This window comes from Crocodylus porosus, unplaced genomic scaffold (assembly GCF_001723895.1).
Source record: "Crocodylus porosus isolate Cpor-Errol unplaced genomic scaffold, CroPor_comp1, whole genome shotgun sequence".
In the NCBI taxonomy this organism is placed as follows: Eukaryota; Metazoa; Chordata; order Crocodylia; family Crocodylidae; genus Crocodylus; species Crocodylus porosus.
The window spans coordinates 68,418,957-68,440,618 of NW_017728906.1; positions in this window are offsets into that span (position 1 = coordinate 68,418,957).

Genomic DNA, 21,662 nt, shown 5'->3' on the forward strand with positions numbered 1-21,662 from the left:
GCCGCTGCCTCTGCCGCTGCCTGGCCTCTGCTGCCCGCCCGGGCCCCAGCGCCGCGGCCAGCCTCTTCTCCAGGCTGCAGCCGCCGCCGCGCGCCGGCCCGGGGAGTGCAACAGGCGGCGCCGGGGACCAGGGCAGCGCACAGCCGGGCGGGGGGGGTCTATATATGTATCAGTCTATCTGTGTTGTGTGTGGGCATGTGGACGGGGAGAGATGGATGTGTGCACGGGGTATATAGGGATGGATGTGTGTACAGATGTGTATGGGGATGTGCCCATATGCATAGATGTGGAGGTGTGTACATATGTGTGTGTGGAGGTGTGTGTACATATGTGTGTGGAAGAATGTATGTGTGTGCAGATGGGTGTGGATGTGTGCGCACATATGTGTGTGTGTGTATATGTGCGTGCGTATGTATGGGTACATATGTGTGTGTGGATGTGTGTGCACATATGTGCGTGGCAGAATGTATATGTGTATGTGTGCAGATGGGTGTGGATGTATGTGCACGTGTATATGTGTGTGTGGATGTGTGTGTACAGATGTGTGGACGAGTGTATGTGTATATGTGTGCAGATGGGTGTGGAGGAGTATTTGTGTGTGTGTGTGTGTGTGTGTGTGTGTGTGTGGATGCTTATATATGTATATGTGTATATCTTATGTATTTATTAGATGTATACATGTATACATGTCATCGTGGGCAATTCCTCACAGCTGAGGATCAGCACTCCCACAACTCAAGTGAAGGGTTGTAAATGAGCCAATTGAGGGCTAAAGGCCACCCTAGAGCTGCACACTGTGTGTATATGTGTGTGTGTGTGTATGTGTGAGAGAGTGAGTAGACAAACACCAGGAGACTCTCCCTATGCCTGAAGAAGGGTGTTTGTGCCCAAAAGCCTGTAAAAAACAAATTTTCCAACTCTTCAGTTGGTCTAATAAAAGATATCACATTTACCCAAATAACCTTGTTTGTATATGTACATGGATGTCTGTGTGCATATATGTATATATTTGTATGTATGCATATATATGTATATACATATACATACATACCTACATATATCAGGGGTATAAGTTGTAGCCATGCCAACCTAAGGACATAGGCAGACAAGGTTCTTGTCTTTCATAGATTTTTGATGTGCATTCATTCTGGTACACAGTTGTTTCATTTCTCCTGCACATTTTCCATCAGGGCATCTGGTGCACTGGATGAGTGGATCCAGTGCACCAAATGTCCGATGGAAAATATGTAGGAGAAACAAAACAACAACTGCGTACTAAAATAAACACACACCAAGAAGCTAATAACGACAAGAACACCCAATTACCTGTGGGGCACATTTCTCACAAGAACATCACTCTCTCCAATCTCTTGGGGAATTTACAATCCTCAAAGGGAACTTACAAGACACCTTTTGCAGATGAGCCTACAAACTCCACTTCATCAGTCTACTGGATACAGAAAATCATGGACTAAATATAGACATTGGATTTATAACCTGCCTAATATTTGACACCCCAAGTAACCACTCTACTGTTTACCAGCTATATTCTTATCATACCAGGTCTACATTCCCCTTCTCCCAGTCTCCTACCTGTCTGTCACCCACTGACTTCTTCAATCTACATTTTCACTGACTGGCTTTCTTGCATGCACACTGGCCTCTGATTTCTTTTCCATTCCATCCAGAATGAGCACAGACCGACTGTAGACACTTCTTCAGCCTGATGAAGGATGTTTGTACTCAAAAACTTGCAAAGAAGAATTTTTCTAACTATTTTATTTGGTCCAATAAAAGATTTACCCAAAGAATGTTATCTACATACACACACAGACAAACATAGATTATATGTGTGTGTGCCTACATTTGTGCACATATGTATAGTTGGGGATTAAAATATATATGCAAAATAGGTATAAAGTTGGGGATTAAATTGATGTGTGTGTGTGTTTTAATCCCAAACTTTCACTGGTAACAGCACCGAAAAAGAAACAGGATGTACAGAGACTCCCTAGGAACCTGCTTTAAACTATTATTTTCTTTAAACCAGTAACAACAAAGACTGATTGATAGTCTGTTTACAGAGGTAGAAGACTGAACAACTCACTTCAAAAGGTTTACAGATCTACCTGGTTGCATGTGGGAGCTGTGCAATCTAAAATCCCCAAAGAAGTAGTGTTTGCTGAGCCTATCAAAATATTTATTTGTTTCCCACCAGCCACCACCATTAATTTATTATTCTGCTAAACTTTAAAAAACAATAGTGGAATGGGCAGCTGTTGTTCCCACCACTGTATGGATTGGCAAATGTTACAAAGGTAATGTAATTTTAGCTGGTTAGGAATGGGTTCATTTATAAAGCTATTGTTTATTTACATAGCTTCCAGTGCACTGGCAAAAAAGAGATCAGTTACTATGAACAAAGGCCCATATCCTGCAGGGTTTACTGAAACTGCATGTGTTTGTGTGTGCGTTTGTGTGTATCCAGGATCAGGGCCAAAATACCAAACAAGGCTCAACTATTTCACAATCTAAGGCCCAACACAAAAACGTATTATAGGGAACCAAGAAAACAAATTAGTAAAACCACAAACCATGCAGAAAGAGGAAGAATCAGACTGAAAGAGACCTACCATTTTTCAGGAGTCCCATGCTCCTTTTGTGAAGAACCAGGATATAGGTATGGTATATCAAGGGAGATGGTAGATTAACCCACTGGTCAGGATGTCATATCAGCTGACAAGGACCTTGCTATGCAGCAACACATTGTTATATTTGTTTATTTCCATCAAAGCTGCAAAAACCTTCTTGAATTTATATCCCAAGATTTGGGGGGGGGGAGGTTCTAAAAAAAGGGCTACACATCTAACTAGATGAATAACCTCTCTCACATGGGTAGTAGGAGTAAGTACAATATTGGGAAGCCTGGTCAACATGGAGGATGATTAGAATAGTATTTGCAACTGAATGGTCTTGATGAGTAGAGTAAAAGAAATGGGAAAAAATCAGTAATACAGAGTATAAGAACATGCACTTAGGAACTAAGAATTTCTGCTGTTACCTGAGCAGTAGGAAACAGGATGAGAAATTCCAGGGTGCATTAGTTTCACTGAACAACTATGAGCTATCATAGTGTGATGCAGCCACAGGGTTGGGGTTGGGGAGGGAAAGCAAATCCTAGGACATATCAAATAAAATATACTGAGGAGGGACAGAGGAAAGACTAATGCCAGCGTACAAGACATTGGTAAGATGTCATCTGCCATGCTGTGTACAACTGATCACTCTTATACAAGAAAGGTGAATTGGAATTGGAACATGAACAGAGAAGTGTTACTGAATGAGCAGAAGAATAGAGAACACAATATGTTGTATTACAACAACATAATGAGAACACAACAGGTTGTATTATTATTTAAGATAAAATGAAGATTTAGAGGAGCTTGGATTGATCTCTTAAATGCACGGGGAGAGTAAAGAACAGTGAGTGAGAAGAGCTATTTAAGTTAAAGAAAAAATATTGGCACAAAGATCAACTGGGTATAAACTGGCCCTGAATCAGATTGGCCTGGAACCTGAGGAAGATTTCTAACAATAGACGTTAAGATGTACAGGGAACATCTACAGGTACATTAATTCACTGTAATTATGGTACATTAAATTTAGTACCTGTAATAACAGGTACTAAACTTAATGCACCGTAATTGGCACTACTGCGCAGTAGTCCTAGTGCACATCTTTTAGGTGATGCTAAAAGAGTAGTAGATTAATTCTTCTGTGCATTACTATGATTTTCATCGTGACATGCTAATGCACAGTAAAATTAATCTACTGTACTTTTAGCATCTCAAGTAGACGCACCCACAGGGCACTTTTGCATGTGCTGCATGAGTATATCCTGGTCCCAAACAACTTTTATTTTTAAAGCTATTATACTAAACTAAAACCTCTCGAATGGACTGTAACCCAGACTATACCAGTTTCCATTGCAATACATTTGCAAGCCTCACTTACACATTTTTCCATCAGATAACTTAAAACTCATCTTAAAAAGGTGAAATACATTTTAAAGTCATAGAAGCCACAAAATTATAGAAGTAGGGTCAGAAGGGACCTTATAGATCTTCAAGTCTGACCCCCTGCCATCTCATGTTTTGAGATTCTAGATAACTAGAGAAAAAAATAGATCTCCTTAAAAATTATGAAGATAGTTTTAATGTTGAAGTGAAGATATTTTTACTTACCAAGGCCTTAGTTTAAGATTCCCCCTGTGATGGACAAGGATATCTCTAATACTCAAGCAGCATTACATCCTTCATATTTAGACAATAGGGTTATTAAAGGCTATTAGCAATAACAACCTCAAAACAAAAAGTGAAGGACATCACTTCAGCAGAGGAAACTGGTTCTTACCAAGTTCCATCGACAGTGATGGCTGTGTTGTATAGTAAGTTGTTCAAGTGTTTTCTGGGTCTCCTTTCATTTCAGTAATTTCTATGTATTTTATTCAGCCTTGAATCTTTCACATGTGCATGCTTTTTATCTTGGTCATAATGTATATGACTCGATGAAAATACAGTAATAGTGAAGGGAGTGCAAATGGAGTGATGTTCCCACAAAACTAAAACAGGGCTGCCCAACTTCTGGGGTGCTCAGGCTGCTCACAGCACAGGCTGCAAACCTGGATTCTGTACACTGTGTGGGCTGCCCCTCCCTCAGTCCTCCCCACTGCATGTGCAACCAAGCTCCTGCCCACCTCATGAGAAGCCCTTTGCTCCCAGCCACAGATACCATGCATACAGCATGCCCCTGCACATGGGCAGCCTGGTGACTGCCCAGCCACATATGCACCACCCCCACTCCTGGCTATAAACATCATGTGGGCAGCCCACCCATAGATAGCACTCAACACAGGCAGCCTGGCTCCCTCCTTTTCTGAGTGCTCAGCACAGGCAGCTTGGACCCTTCCTGCTGCACCACCCTTCCCACAGGAGCTGGCGGAGGAACCAGAAGCTGAAGAAGGGAGACAGACCTGCGAAGGCTGGCTGCTGCCACTGCCACAAAAGCAGTGGAGTGGCATCCAGGTGGGATCTCATGGGATGCAGGTTAATCCTCCATGGGCTGCCAGTTGGACAGCCTTGAATTAAACCAGGGGTGGTGAAGAATTAAATATTAACAGATAACCTGGTTTCTTCCTGGCAGTTACAAAACCAAGAAATCCAGAGCAAGTTATGTTTCATAAATGTTATTCATGGACTAGAGAAAGGTTAAACAGTCTAAAATGATGCTGTATTGTACTGCCCCAAATAAAGCAGGGACTGTAATTTCTTCAACAATTTTGCTGACCCCAGAGATTCATAATTAGATGCTACACAAGCAGATTGATTAAAAGGGACAGTGAAAAAAAAGTTACAGGTTACTGTTATTAACTGAACATTCATTAGCTGTAACTTAACTTATTAGAGAGCTTATAAATTGGAACAGGTAAACTTGATTTAGATAAGGAGCAGGGACTCAGTCAACATGGAAGATGATAAAAGAATTCTTGAAATATGAGACATATTGAGGCTAAGCAGTGTTGTTTACAAATAAATTATGAGGAAGACTGAGAAATCTAGTCTTTTTAACACAAATTTATCTTCCAATTAAATTGGAATTAGCTAGTGGGATTGTACAATGTGTATCTGTGAAGTATTCAGAACACACTAGAGAATGAGGTGAATAGAGATGAATCCAACCTCTCTGTTATTAGCTTAAAGACATCCCTTTGGGACAGCATTTAGCATGCTTAGAGCTATGCCTGTTAAGGGCAGCACTTAAGAACATACTTAACTTGAACTGACCTCATAGTTACATGCACATTTAACTGTAGTTTTGAATAGTGATATTTTATTTAAACAGAGTCAAAAAAGGGAAAATGCTACAGAAAAATGGAGTATAAGGGGGAAATTGCTGAAACATGAAAGCTAACAGTGCAAATATTCTTGTAGTTAGGTATCCAGGTTGTAGCTGTGTTGGTCTAGAGGAAAAATAAGTCAGAACTCATGGTAGAGGTGATATCTTCTATTATACCAACTAGATTTTTGCAACAAAAAAAAATCTTTAATTGCAAGCTTTCAAGCACAAACATCCTTCATCAGGCATCAGAGAAAACTTTGTAAAAGTTCTCCTGGGTAGAAATGAAAGTTTATATTTCATAGGGAAGTTGAAGGTGCAGTAAAATCTCCTGTTTGGAAAAGTTCATTTTAGAGATGCACCAATATTGGACTGGCACCAATATAAAGAAAACTGACTGTATAAGAAATTGGCTTGACATGGCCAATAATTTGGCCAATAAATGCCCGAGCATGTGTGCAGCCACAGCATAACACAGGCAGCGAGGAGCACAGCCCAGCAGGCTGGGGAGCTGCATGCTCTGTTGTGGTAGGAGAGGAGCAGGGAGGGAAGGGGCATGGTGGGGCAGATCAATACCCCCATGGTGAGGGGGGCTGGGGCTGGGGCAAGCTCTGCCTCTCTGGGGTGGGGCAGGGTGAGGCACGGGATGGAACCACTGCTTGTCCAGGGGGCATGGAGGCATGGTTCCCACCCTGCATGAACCTCAGGAGGGCACAAGGAAGGATGTGCCCCCAGATGTGCGCAGGGTGGGCTGCAGCTGCAGCTGCAGGCTGGGGCTGGGGCTGTGCCAGACTTTTCCCACCATTTGGGGGCGGGCATTGGGCTGGGTCTGCACTCGTAGGCAGGCAGCGGCAACATGAGGAGCGGGGTATGGGGAAACTATGGTGAATTTTGGAGTAGCTGCAGCCCCCCTGTACCACCCTCACAGGGCCACTACCGCCCACCCTGAGCACAGCCTGCCCCAGCCCCCTGTCCCCCTAGGAGGGGTTCAGCACTACCCCAGCCCAAGCCTACAGCTGCAGTCCACTACGCCTGCACTCCGTGCACATATCTGAGGGTACATGGCTCCCCCATGCCCTCCTGGGGTTCATGCAGGATGGGAGCTGCTGCCCCCCGGGTGAGCTGTGCCTCCATCCCATGCCTCACCTGCCCCAGCCCCACTCCCTCCCTCACCCCTGGGGCCTTGATCTGCCCCCCAACATCCCTTCCCTTCTCTTCTCCCCTCCCCTTCCACCACAACAGACTTACCAGCTGGATGCAGCTCTTCAAGCTGCAGGGCTGCGTATTGCAAATCAGGTTGGTATCGGCCGATATGCCTCCTTAAAAATCAGCTATCCATGTCAGCCCCCAAAATCTCTATTGGTGCACCCCTATTCATTTTATATTCAGATTCAGCTCAAAGAAAAGTTTGAACAGTCTGTTTACCTCAAAGCTTTTTGGTAAGCACGATGTATTCATATTTCCTTCTAGTTATTATGTTTCATATTTCACAGAGGAGTAAATAGATGGGTTGCTCTTCTGGGCAGGCATTTCTCATCTGGTAAGGTGTCTCTGAGCTCTGTTGTGAGGCTCTGATGATGCAAATTATCTCATACAAAGGCAGGAGCAGTATCTCAGATTTCAGGTGGTCAAAGTTGCTTTCTTGTAAAATTATGAAGATTTCACATAAAAAATCAGTTAAATTTGATATCTTCCATGTGTCAGGTATCCCAGTTGTAGAGGAAAAAGCAATTGGGACTTGTGGTAGAGGTGATATCTTTTATTAGAGTAATTGGTTTGTTTGTTTTTTAATGTCTTTAATTGCAAGTTTTCGGGCACAAACACCCTGATGAAGCTTGTAATTAAATACATTTATTTGCAAAAATCTAGTTAGTCTAATAAAAGATATCACCTCTACTACGACCCCTGATTGTAAATCATATACAAGAATATTGCAATGAAAGGAAAACAGAAGGTCCAATATATTCTGTCTCAAGCAGGACCTAAATCCTGCAACCAAATTCTCTAGTCTTTTCATAGATTGTAGAGTAAGAAGGGACCCCAAAGGATCATAATGTCCAACCTCCTGCCCCAGGCAGGAAAAAGACTGATGACCCCAGTCAGGTGCCTTTCTAGCCTCCTCTTGAAAAAATACAATGACCCTCCTTCACTCCAACAAGAATTTCCCCCCTGTCACTTATCCCTGCTTGACCCAGCCAGCAGTTGAACTCAGCTCTCCAACATGATAGGCAGAAACTCTACGAAGCGATGCTGCAGCTAGTAAAGCGACCTAAATATGCTGGCTTGCATCCACTTCTCAAGCAAATCCCGGAACGTCATTCTCCCTTTGTACTCGGCCTTGGTGAGGCTTCAGCTGTAGTACTGCATCCAGTTTTGGGCTCCGCAATTCAAAAAGGATGTGGAGAAGCTTGAGAGGGTGCAGAGGAGAGCCACACGCATAATCAGAGGTCAGGAAAACAGACCTTATGATGATAGGCTGAGAGCCATGGGACTCTTTAGCCTGGAAAAGCGCAGGCTCAGGGGTGATCTGATGGCCACCTATAAGTTTATCAGGGGTGACCACCAGGATCTGGGGGAACGTCTGTTCACCAGAGCTCCCCAAGGGATGATGAGGTTGAATGGTCATAAACTACTACAAGACCGATTCAGGCTGGACATAAGGAAGAATTTCTTTACTGTCCGAGCCCCCAAGGTCTGGGACAGTCTGCCATTGGAGGTGGTCCAAGCACCTTCACTGAACACCTTCAAGAGTAAATTGGATGCTTATCTTGCTGGGATCCTATGACCCCAGCTGACCTCCTGCCCTTTGGGCGGGGGGTTGGACTCGATGATCTTCCAAGATCCCTTCCAGCCCTAATGTCTATGAATCTATGAATCTACCACACGGCCACTACGGATGGGGTACAACCACCACTGTTTCTTTAGCAAAAATTTACAGCAGAATGGAAATTCCATGGCAACTCACTGAAAAATAAAAACTACACCTTTTTCTACATTAAATAAGAGATTTGATACCACCAGTATAGATTTTCTTGCGCTTGTATTGATTCCAGTCATTTTATTATGGCCCTATAGTGTCAGTGTTTCTCATTTACTTTTATTGTCAATGTCTATTGTTGCTGCCCATAGTAGAACCTGCACTTTCAGTTGGCAACATAGGAGAGAGTTGCCCTTCAGGGTGGCAGAGAAGGTGATCTGGGGACACTGGGAACATACACATTAGGCAGATGTTACTATTACAATAACCAGCTATACATAGGGGTTAGGAGAAAACCAGGAGAGAGATTCTATTTTGAATTAGACCACTAAATGTAACAGGGGACAAGGGAAACAGCTCAGTAACTGGAAAAGGATTTTCACTAATAAATTAATTTTTAAAATACCCAAGAACATTCTGTCTTGTTTATTATCTCCCATTATACATACCTCACTTTCAGCTGTGGCTTGTAAATTCTTCAAGTTGCCAGTCTAGGAATACATCAGGTTTGTTTCACTCTTACAGTCACAGTGGAAATCTTTTTGCTCTTTACAGACTTGATCATAAGTCTATCTTACAGGTCTGAGGTGAGGGAGACCTTATCTTATGGATAAGGATTTCATAATAAAGAGCAAAAATAATCAGGGACCTAAGGAAAGAAGGAGGAGAAAACCCCATGGGTTTTCCAAATTAATAAAAACTTCATAACTACAATTTTCAAACATGTGTGCCTGAAGCTGAGATCCATAGTCCGTATTTAGTTTCCTAAATATAGGTGGCCTGATTATCAGAAATGCTGAGTACTTACCAGTTCTAGTGAAGTCAAAAGGAACTGCTAGATGCTCAGCAGCTTCAGGGACTGGGAAGGGGTGGGGGTGGAAAGATCAGGCTTCTTCTATTTATTTGCCGTAAATTGGATTTAAGTCCTTTCCAGTAGGAAACTAAGTTTGGCCAACATCTCCAAAGATAATGCAGATCAGTTTTTTTATTCACTAAAATGCCATTCTTTTTTGGCCTTAATAGCAGCATTAATAAATCTAAAATCCATGAATTATATATGAGGTCTCACCCAGTATGACAGATATTTTTAGACTCAAGAGAGTAATATTGTGCTGCAGGTGCTATTCTTGACCACGTTACCAGCAGCAAAAGCCAGTCTCTGCAAATTAGTGTTCTGTTATGGCATGACAGTACGTATAAATGATGTGTATTGGCAGTATGTTATGTTGCCTGCGTTAGGAATGTTGTTTCTTCCAGGTGTAAGAAAATATTGCAAATCTGCCTGCAGAATAAAGTAGTTACTTGTTCAGCATACCGAGTAACTTGATAGGAAATCTTCAGTGTACTGAGGCTGAAGTCATTTCTGATTATTCAAGTGACCACTGCTAAAACGCATTTGGTATTTTCATTTCACTCTGGTAATACAATACTTCTAGAATAGAAATTAAGTGATATAATGAGGAATAAAAACTAAAAAGGGAGATGAAGCATTGCAGATACAGGGTATAAGGATGTGCCTTTGGGAGCCTCAAATTTCAAAGGTTAAGGTAAAAAAGTCACAAAGCAAACAGTCTTCTTGAAAAAGGGGTGTACATTTTTAGGAAATCCACTGCAGCTGACACACAAGTAATCCATAAGCAGAGCCAAGACGGGAAAATATTTCTTTAAAACATTACACTTCTCTAATGGTTTGGGATAGATGTTATTGTATCTACCACTGACACCACTAGCAAACAAGCGTTCTGGAACCACTGGCAATTAATTTATAGACAAGATGCAGGGACCCTGCAGACAAACACATTTTTTATTTCGCAGTTGTGTCTTTTTTTGTTTGTTTACAAAAAGTAATTGCAAGCTGACAACAGTATATAACATCCACACTCCATATTTTCCTCAGATTGTTTTTTTAAATCTGGGTGAAGTTTAGAAACCAAAACTGGGATCTAGATAACTTATTTCAAAGATGCCTCAGCCCTGTGTTGTTTGCAGTGTCCTGGATTCTAAAACTGAACATATGGGAATGTGGTACCTATCAGGAAGCAGTCCTTCCCTTCCTCCACAATTTTCTCTCACCAGACATCCAAACCTAAGTGAGGTGACTTTAGTCTTCATCCTGCATGTTGAGCCACATAGATTTTAAACCTACAGTGAAGCTGAACTGAATCAGTGAAACACTGCACATCATAGAGGTTGATGATCTTTTCAGATCAGCTTATGTGGCTGCCACATTTTAGAACACAATGCAACACCCTTCTCTTTAGACTTTCTAACAGAGACAGTCACTTAGAATATACTAACATTTAGTCATCTGCCTGGTATCTCTTCTTTTCAGAGTAGCTATTTTGGTACTATGTGGGGGCTGCTGGAGATGTGGTTGCTTGGTTCTGATTTAAATTTTTTGTTCTGATTTAAATTTAAAATGCATTATTACATTTTATTACATGTAATAATAAAAACAATTAACAGTGGTTGTAGTTCTTGAAAGTGCAGTATCACTAGCAGAATTTTAAAAAATATTGTTCTTTTTCAAAAATAAAATCATCCTGTTCCTCAAAGTTCTTGGAAAAATATTTTTACCAAAGCACAATTATCCATTAATTGAACCATGTACATCTTGTCCTGTTGGTTCTAGGAGAAGCTATTTAATAGTTTCCAAGAGGTCAGGACTTGATTTTTGAATTATGAAAACACTAGTATTTTCAATTCACTTTTGGCGTTCAGAATGACTGAAATTCAGAGCTATTTTGAAGTTCAGAAGCCAGAATACATCAATGAATCTGTCAAAGAGGTCACTGCTCATGAAACAGCATATGCATATAAATGATGTTTTTATCTTCCTACAGAGGAATAAAGGAGCTGTTCACTGAATTTATCCTATACAGAGAATGGAATACATTATTACTATAGGCTTGACCCAACCCAAGGATTGAAATATAAATCATTACGGTATTATAAGTGTTTTATTTGCAGAAATTAGTACAGTTATGTGTGTATACCATGCTGCTTATTTTTTCAGGAGTAATCTTTCATAGTTGGGTATATACATATATAAATACATGCATATTTGCGCTTCCTAACTTCTACAAGGAACACATAAACTGTATACAACCCTTGGGCATTTATCCACATAAGATAAATATTTACCTAAATCTATGTCTATACACATATCTAACATTATAACAGTAAATGCTGGACATTCTTGAGATTTAAAAGACATGAGAAGCACTTAGACTTCAAGAAAGAAATGAATACTTAACTGGTGTCCAAAATTACATGCAGTTCCTACAATCCTAATTTTGATAATCTCACCCAATAAAATTATGGGAGAGACGTACATAATCATCTAGAGCAGGGGTTGGCAACATTTTTGGCTAGAGTGCCAAAACAACCCAGTCTTGACCCAGGCCTTGACTTAGCTCTCCGCCATCTGCCTCTGGCATGCTACAAGGGGCCCAATCCTCATTGCTGGTGGTGGGTGCACATGCACCTCCGGGCACATGGTAGGGCAGGGGCTGGCGTTGCACTACCCTTCCCTACTGTGTGCCCCTAAGCACATGTGCAGCTGCTGCCTGGGCTGCTTGCAGCAGGTGGTGGGCAGGCTGCAAACAGCTGTACCAGTATATGGAGCCCCAGCAACCTTGGCCCATCCCCCACCATGTGACCAGAGGCACATGTGCAGCTGCCGCCATCATGGAGCCCAACTGGGGCTCTGGATCCCAGTGTGGCTGGGGCTCTGGATCCCAGTGCGGCTGTTTGCAGCCCTCCAGCTGGCTGCTACAACTGGTCTGGGCTCTGCTTCTCAGCCGATGCAGCAGGTGGTGGGTAAGCTGCAAACAGTGGCACCAGTGGCAGCAGTGGCTGCATGCGAGCTCCAGGCAAGGGGCTGCAAGGAGACTGTCTGCTTAGCCCAGCCACTGCCGTAATAGTGCGACTTCAAAAGTGACTCCCTGTAGGCCTGCTCACTCCTTTCCCCAGCCCACAAAGTTTAACTATATAGCGCAAGTCAATGAACAGCATGGCTGCTCTCCACAGCCCCCACCGAGCCAAACAGTGTGGCTGGGCAGCAGCAGTAGCACCCAGTGAAAGCAGCAGGAAGCTGCTTTCCCAACCTGCCCCATCCTGCCCCAGCTTCGAGCCCGAGCTTTGCCACTCTCCCATCTTACACCCCCCCGGGCTGGGATGGACACCCAACTCTGAGGAAAGGAGAGGAGTGCAGTGCAGTCTGCCTATGCAGCAGTCCCTGCAGGGGCATGCAGAGATGGTGGAGCATGGGACAAGCAGCTGGAAGGCTGCGAACAGCTGCACCAGGTCCTGAGCCCCAGCACTGACCCTGACAGTGGCAGTTCCATACACTGCCATAGGTCTCTCCCCCCGCCATCTGCCCCAAAGTGCATGTGTACCTCCTGCAGCCACAAAGCCAGTGCCAGAGATCCAGACACCAGTGCAGCTATCTGCAGCATCCTGACTGCCTGCCAGAGCTGGCTTGGGCTCTGGGAAGCTGCTGCCTGCTACAGAGACTGGACTGCTTGCAGCAGGACTTTCAGCCTCTTGGCCACCTGCTGTGACCAGCCCAGGCTCTGTGCCCAGCAGCAGCTGCCCAGAGCCTGGGCCGGCTATGGCAATGGCATTCAAAATGCCCTCACATGCCATGCTCTGGAACATATGCCAGGGGTTGCCAACCCCTGCTGTAGAGTACAACTCTACAAGATGAAGCAAAGCAATATAAAAAGAACCTATAAAAGTTTGGATATCACTGGTTGCATCTACAGATGTGCTTTCCTGCAGAGTAGACTAATTAGCTCAGCAGTAAAACGTCACAGTCTAGATGTGCACCAGTATTAGGGCACAGTAAATTAACTTCATCATAATATAGTCAGGGACATTATTATCTTAAGGCAGAGTCATTAAGTGCGATTAAACATATGCATAAAAGGTGACCCTTGGGTGCAAATTGCACCTGGTCAGCCCAGCCAGCTGGCAACCAGACTCCCAGCTCCTGTCAGCCCCTCCGCTCCCCAATGCCACCACCCAGAGCTTGGGGCTGACCTCCCCACCCCATCGCCCCCCCCATACACTCTGCCGGCCCAGGGCTGCTCTGCTCTGGCTCAAAGTGCTGCAGTCCCAGATGCATGTGTAGATACTGTGCCCAGCAGCAGTTGAGTCCAACTCAAACAGCTCTGGAGTTTGTTGCATCACATTAATGTCACATATAGATCCACCCATTGTATAGTAATTCTATGATATAACTAGGTAATTTACTTCCTTTAGTTTGTGACTGATTATTTGGTTAATCTAAAGCAGTAGTTCTCAACCTTTTTAGACTCAAGACATTCCTCCATAACAGTCCTGAATTTAGTAGCACCCCATTTGTACAACTAAGGTATTTACTACAGTCCTTACTGAACCAAATGGAACAGTAGTGGGTTCATGCTACAACTCCAAATAGAAAAAACAGCAAACTTTGAGGGGGTACAAAACCTGGACATGAACTCAGATATAATTCTGTAGTTTAAATTCATTTCTGCTCAGAGGAATGATGTTGTTGTTGTTTGCTTGCTTGCTTTAATGCAACTTTACGTATAACCTGAATTTGCTTCAGACTAAAACAGTTTTAATATGGCTTCAAACCAATATCTAATTGGCTAGGTGTCACTGTCACCAACACACTGAGTTTATTCAACAGTCAAATTCAATAATATTGGCCACCATTAGTGGCTCATATTCTCTCTTCTACTTCCACCAAATGCATTATTAGTAGCCAGAAAGTTCTTGCAGAGGAAACAAATTAGAATTAACAGCTGGCATCATAATTGCCAATACCAAATATTGGCCCCAAAAATGTGCCACCTACTTATGGAGAACATTATGTTATAACACCATTCGAAGTCAAGTAAGAGGAGAAGGGGGAGTACAAGTAGCTTTGATCACCTTGTTGTAAACTGCCTACACAAAAAAATAATTCTTGTGTACGATACCATTTATTGGTCCAACTGTATAGTTGATAAAGACATAGGCAAGCTTTTGGGTATCACAGTACCCTTTCTACAAAAGTAAGTATTAGACACCAAACTTAGAACAGTCTGTTGTTTTTCTATTATTTCCATATCTGAATCTACACATATTGCAAGTGGAACATTCATGTAGTGTGTTACTCTCATTCTTTGGCACAGTTTGACACAGTCTACCCTGAAGAAAGGGAGGTTTAGCCCTGGCACCTACTCAAAATTGCACTTGTATCTAGCTTTGTACTTGCTATCCATTATACATTAGCATGCCCTGTATCAATTCGCTGCAATCCTTTATGGATTGATATATTTTTCATTGCATTTTCATTCTTTCCTTCAGCTTTTAAATAATCTCCCTGTTTGTGAAGAAGATAAACTATACAATAACAATAAGTCTGCAATCATGTTGAGTCTAAAGATTTGTCTAGACAAAATTGAATGGTGTGCCACAGAATTTAAATCAAATCATCTTATTGTTTTAAAATGGAGGCATAGTTTAAAATGAAAAGCTACTTACAAATGTAAGTGAAAAGAAGTGCACAACAGCTTTGGCAAGGTAATTAGGGTTTTTATTTCCATTATTATTTATGGATCACAGAAATGTGGGCCTTTAGACAGTAACGATTGTTAAGATACCTGTCTGAAGTATTTAAAATCCAAGAGCCTGATCCTTTGCTAATGCAAAATAGTCACTACATTGGTTTTCATGAATAAAAAATACAATATAAAGGCCAATATAGGGGATAATAATATACTTTCCCATACATTCCAGAGTTCTGAGTCTGCCCCTGACATGTCATGAAATTGGCTTTTAAAATAATGAGATTTCTTTAAATAGTACTTTTCCAATAGGTTTTATTTCCTTTTGGTTTGTGAGCCTTTAAGCTATACTAAATTTACATTTTCAAGCTTTTCTATGCAAATACAATGGCTAAAAACTGATTTTAAAAAAAGGAAAGATATTCATCTAATTGTATTAATTAAGGAGCTGGAAGGCTATTAAAAATCACAAAAATTCGCAATAGTTGAAATATAATCAGATATCAGCAGAACTACATATGCCAATATATAATACTTTGGTTTTTGTGTTTATAAATATTAACTTGGTAATTCTCACAGCACTTAGGATTGGAGTATTGGGGACAAAACTTCTTCACTGTTAAAACAGTAAGGCAGCGGAATAGATGGCCTAGAGAAATTATGGACTCTTCATCACTTGAGATGTTTAAGTAGAGGTTGGATAAGCACTGGACAGAGATCATCTATGCTATGCTTTGCTACAGGTACTTTCCATGTTTCTGGGCTTTGCTGGTTGCCACATGGGGCAAGGAAGGATTTCTCCACCCCCAACCCCACCCCCCTTGCTTCCCCCTTTCTTGTTCCTACAGGTGTCAAGGTTTCCTCTCTGCACTCACCTTACTTAGAAGCACTGGGTATTGATTGCAGCCAAGGCTAGAGATTTTGACTAGAGTGTGCCAAGCCTCCTTCATGAGGGCCTTGCCTCTCTGCTCAGGGTCAGACCAATTGCTATATTTGGTGTCAAGAAGGAATTTTGTAGTTCCCTGCAGCATACCGCAATACATTTCCCTTTATAGTAGGGGGCATGGTTCTTTCACTAGATCGCTCAAGCTATTTTGACAATCCTTGTTGCAGCAAGACACTGATTGCCATTGTCTCCCTCCTTACTTGTGGCAGATTAGGTTGTGACAGGGTTGACTGTATAGTTTTAGTAATAAGTTAGACAAAGGTTTGTATAGGATGGATTGGATAAGGATGATCATGCCTCACACAGGGGGTTGGACTAGATGACCTCCAGATGTCGCTTTTAGTCCTACATTTTTAGAAGCCTATTAGCACTATGCCCCTTTTATAAGTGGGAGAACTGGTAAACAGTTAATATTTAATTTTATAAAATATACTACTCAAACTTATTTGTAGACAAAATACACAGTGGTAACCTATTAAGTAGCAGATCACCTAAAAGTATTTTAAGTACTGCAGCTAAAACCTGTTAATGCTTTTGCCAAAAAAATAACCCTCCCCAGGTAAAACCTGGTGCAAATAGACAGCCTGAAGATCAACAAACGTTGAGCTTGAATCTCTTTGACATTAAATTTCCCCTTTACATTGCTCAGACACTGTAAAGAGGCTTTAGAGTGGGTGTGCAGTTCATAGTTGCAAACCTGTCAAATATTTTGGCACTTCCAGTGGGGCATTTTGAGGCCTTACTATAAATAAAAATAAGGTCCTCTACCTCCATCATCTTCTTGTAGGTAGCAAAGGACTTTTCCTGTAGCAAAGGACTTTTCCTTATCAACCATCTTTTGTTACCTCCATGACATTTAAACGTGGGGTCTACCAGTCGACTTGAACTGTCATGGTAAAACATGAACCTGGGTTTAAATCTGGGACAGAAGTTTCATAAACTGGTTTGACTCAACTGGTTTGATCCAAATCAGTTAAGTCTGATACTACATTCAACCAGGTTTATCTTAAACTAGTTTCAACAATTTTGAAACTGGTTTATGTGCACTGAGCTTCTGTTCTGTTACAGGTTTAAACCGGTTTCTGATCACTTAAACTGGTTTATGTGTAACTTCTGTCCCTAGCCTTAGTGTACAAAAATTGGGTTGTATTCTATTTAAAAAAATTAGGCACCTACTAACAATGCTTATAGTATATACAATGATTTAGAATTACCAAAGACCACAACTTTGATGTGGTAGAGAAACTTGTGTACTATCAATAACCTTGAGAGCGATGCCATCTGGGGGTTGGTACTGCTGGTGGATCACTCTTAGCAACAAAATTGGAAGGTAGTTCACATTGTTTGCTTTGGAGTCTCCTTAGGAAAAAGCACTGTTGACCATAGCTGTTGATTAATCATTTTAAAGTCTGGGAATCTCATTTGACCTCTAGATTTTCAGATTTATAAGGCAAGCACATACACATTTTGTCATCTTCTCAGACATTTTCCAACAGCCTGCCAGTGCCTCTTCCCTCTTCTTTGAAAAAAGTTTAATACATCTAGCCCTCATCTAAATCCTAATCTTGGCCCCGCAGTCACAAAGTTGAAATGCTGCCCTGCCTGAATGAGATTACAGGATGACCCTTAGCTGAGTATCATCACTGTAGTGTCATTGTAGATGACAAAAAAGCCCAAACTGCCTCTTGAATTCCTACAGCAGATCATCTATGCAATAAAATAACTGTCAGAACTGAATTTTGCAGGGTCATTAGGCATCACCAATATGACTCTTTGGATCCACTCCCAGGATTAAAAAGGAGGATGCCCAATAATTAATGAGAATTGAAGGCACTAGTGGGTTATTCAGGTCATTCAAAACAAGTGGGAATGAAAGCTTTATACCAAGTGTACACATTCACATATTATGTATTTATATCACATTTTAGAGGAAAAAAACCTAGAAACATTCAGGTGGATGTTTAAAAATATTCTATTAACACTGTTTCTTTATACCTCTCTCTATAACATGGTTGCCTTAGTTACCAAGTACAGGCCTTGGAATGGCAGAAAAAGTAGTAATAATAAATGTTTAAAACCTCTAAAAATATCTATAATAGCTTTCCTATAAATCAGGGTGATGCAGCTTTATGGTCTGGTATCTCACAATTTAGAAGTAGAAACAAATGTTTTACAGTATCTCATAACCTATTTGGGATGCAGCATCTGTTTCTACTCCCAAATGATTCATGTTATACCAGCCTCTAAACTATGAGTGATCATAGCTTGAAATTGGTCACTCAGATTTAAGCCCCCTAGTCTGGACAAAAAAATCCAAGAGAGCATTAAGAAACAGCTTTTGTCAATTGTGTGGTTCTTTTTCATGGAACTGAAATAACTACTGACATATCGTCAAAATTCACACTGTAGCTAAGGTCACACGTTCAAAAGAATTAATTCATGGTTTTTCAGTTTATCTTTATGGCTATAGAAATGAAGGAATTTACTCTGCGGATTTCTTGACTCTGCATGCAGTATAAACATATATATAGTACACGTGAGATTCACCCAGAATAGGACATGCTGAAGTGCTTGGTCATAATCATATTGGACAGTTTGGCTTTTCCATTTAAGGCTGCTCCATTTGTCTTCCACTAACCAGACTAAGAATAGATAGTAGAAATATTTAGGAGAACAGGGATTTAACTTATCTTGACTCCATGCCTAATGAATTGTTTTGCAACTTGCAAGTATAAAATGAGCTTTAGTTTTTGCATTATGGTTCAAGTCACCCTGCCTCCTGAACAACTTGATTTGCAAATACCATGCGTAACCTTCTGGAGTGTATGTGTTCCAGAAAACTGTGTAATTTGTAATTGGACAGGGCTCTTGGGGCCTTGCATGCCAATCACAGGGATGGCATACCTATTACTGAAGTCATGTAATTGTGGAACAGAAGCACAGAACCCTAGATTTCAGCATTAGCTGGTAAAGTGTTTTTTTCAGTAATCATAAGTGCTATTTATATGGTAGCATTAGTGTATGGAGAATGTTTTGTATTGACACTATAGTAGAGTCTCTATAGACTTGCAATGAAGTATTTTTTGTATAGTTGATGTTACTATATGCTTTTTCCATGTAAATAAAAAGCAAGCTTCCTGAACAGTAACTAGTGTACATGCTTAGTAGCTGTCTTTCAAAGTCAAGAATCTTATCCACTAAAAAATACAAAATAGAAAAAGGAAGTAGATCTCATTAATGACTAGCTGTCAGTAAAGCTTAGTTATTTTTAAATATTCTTGTACGACAGCTTGTTATAAAAACAATTGAAACCATGGGGATTTGGGGATTTTTTTTTATTTCTCTCTGTAACTACAAACAATGATTAGACAGATGTTTAGTGCAGATGTGTTTCAGACCAAAATAATTTAAAACATTCCAAAATAATACTTCATGGAATATAGTCATTTATAATGAAAATACTGAAGAAATTTTAACTATGTTATAGTAGAGGAAAGAATATTCATTTAATAAAATGTGTATGAAATAATGACAAAAAAGGATGTGTTAAACAAGTATTTTATGCATGTACCAAGTCAGTTATTTTCCTCCATAAATCACTTAAATACATAACTCTGATAAGAATATGGCATGGTAGGATGGTAAGTATCCCCTGAGCATATGTTTAAATAGGTAATCTGCACATCACACACTATACCAGTACTGCCTGTTCACATGAGGATCCGGAGTCTGCAACTCTTCCTTGTGTGTTAGTAGAATGTTAAGGCTCAATATATTTGAAATTTAATATACTGTATAACCTCATAAATCCAGATATCAAAAATCTGAAATTATAAAAAAAAAAATCTAGCACTTTCCCCTGCCACACCCTCCTTTCCTGCTGGATACAGAGGGGGAAGCTTGCACGCGGCGGCTGCTGCTGCCATTCACCACCCCGCACCGCTGCTCTTTGTGTGGCTGCTGCTGCAGGACTGGCCGCCACTACCCTCACCCTCCTCCCCCACTCTGTGACTGGCCACTGTGCTGGTTCCAAAACTCCAGCATTTTCAAATTTCTGGCAGGTACTCAGTCCTGAGCATGCTGGATTTATGAGGTTATACTGTAGTATTTAATGCCGTGACTATATAGAAACTTTTCCAAATTTAGGAATACATTCCATGTGCCAGACCTATAACTGATGTAAAACTGGCATAATTCCATAAACTAACCCTAAGTATGGACCATTTGTTTGAACAAGAGACATATGAAAGAAGGACAGACTTTTTGGGATGTAGATCTGTTTTGTTTTGTTTTTATTTGTACAAGATTTCAAAATGTGATTTGAAAACCTACAGCTTTATTGCCTTCACCACACCTCTCCCATGACATTTGATTTGTGGTTGTGCATAATGCACTTATCCATCAAAATTATGGACTCCTTCCAATCAAATTTCAGGCCAGGCCTTGGGATGGAAAGAACACTGGTCACATTAATGAATGACCTCCTATTGTCCGTTGCCAGATCACCAGATCTTTTTCCAGCATTTGATACTATTCATCACTGTATAATATCATCTTGCCTTGAAGTAGAATGAGGGATTAATAACTAATGCTGAGTTGGAAGACAACCTTGTGGAGAGTAGCCAGAATGCTTTGCTTTTGGTACCAAACCTGTGAAGACCCTCCAGGCTATATACCATCAATTATCCAGCAAAATATTGATATTCAAAATACTGGGGAAAAATCATGACATAGCATGGTTTCAAATACCAGTAACATGCACCACTCTCACTAACTCTGAGAGCTAATAGCACTGTATCCCAAAAAGTATCTGTACCTGGCTGGGATTGAAAGATGGGTAAAATGCACCTGACCTAAACTAAGCCCAGTTAGGAGATAATGCTAGTGGTAGGACAGAAATATCTGGAAAAGTTAGCTATCACCACAGAATCTACCATTATTGAGGGACTCTGCTCTAGTAGTATAGGGCTTGCTCTCAACATTGACGATTAGCATGTAACCTTTAGGTTTTTGTATACACCTCATAGCTCCTGGGCACAAATACTGATACAGATGTGCTCCTTCATCCTTGATATACAAGAAATCTTGAATAACGATCTGTCCACAATACTCTGTGTCTTCATGGATTCCATGCTAAGTTACATTAAATAAATGTACCTGGGGGGTGAATATGTTGACCTTAAAAGAAGCAATAGAATGAATATGTTGGATCTTGCATTATCTTCAAATAGCTGTTTTGGGGAAGTATTCAGATACCTGAATAAATAGGACTGATTAAGAGCCTAGATACGAAAACTGT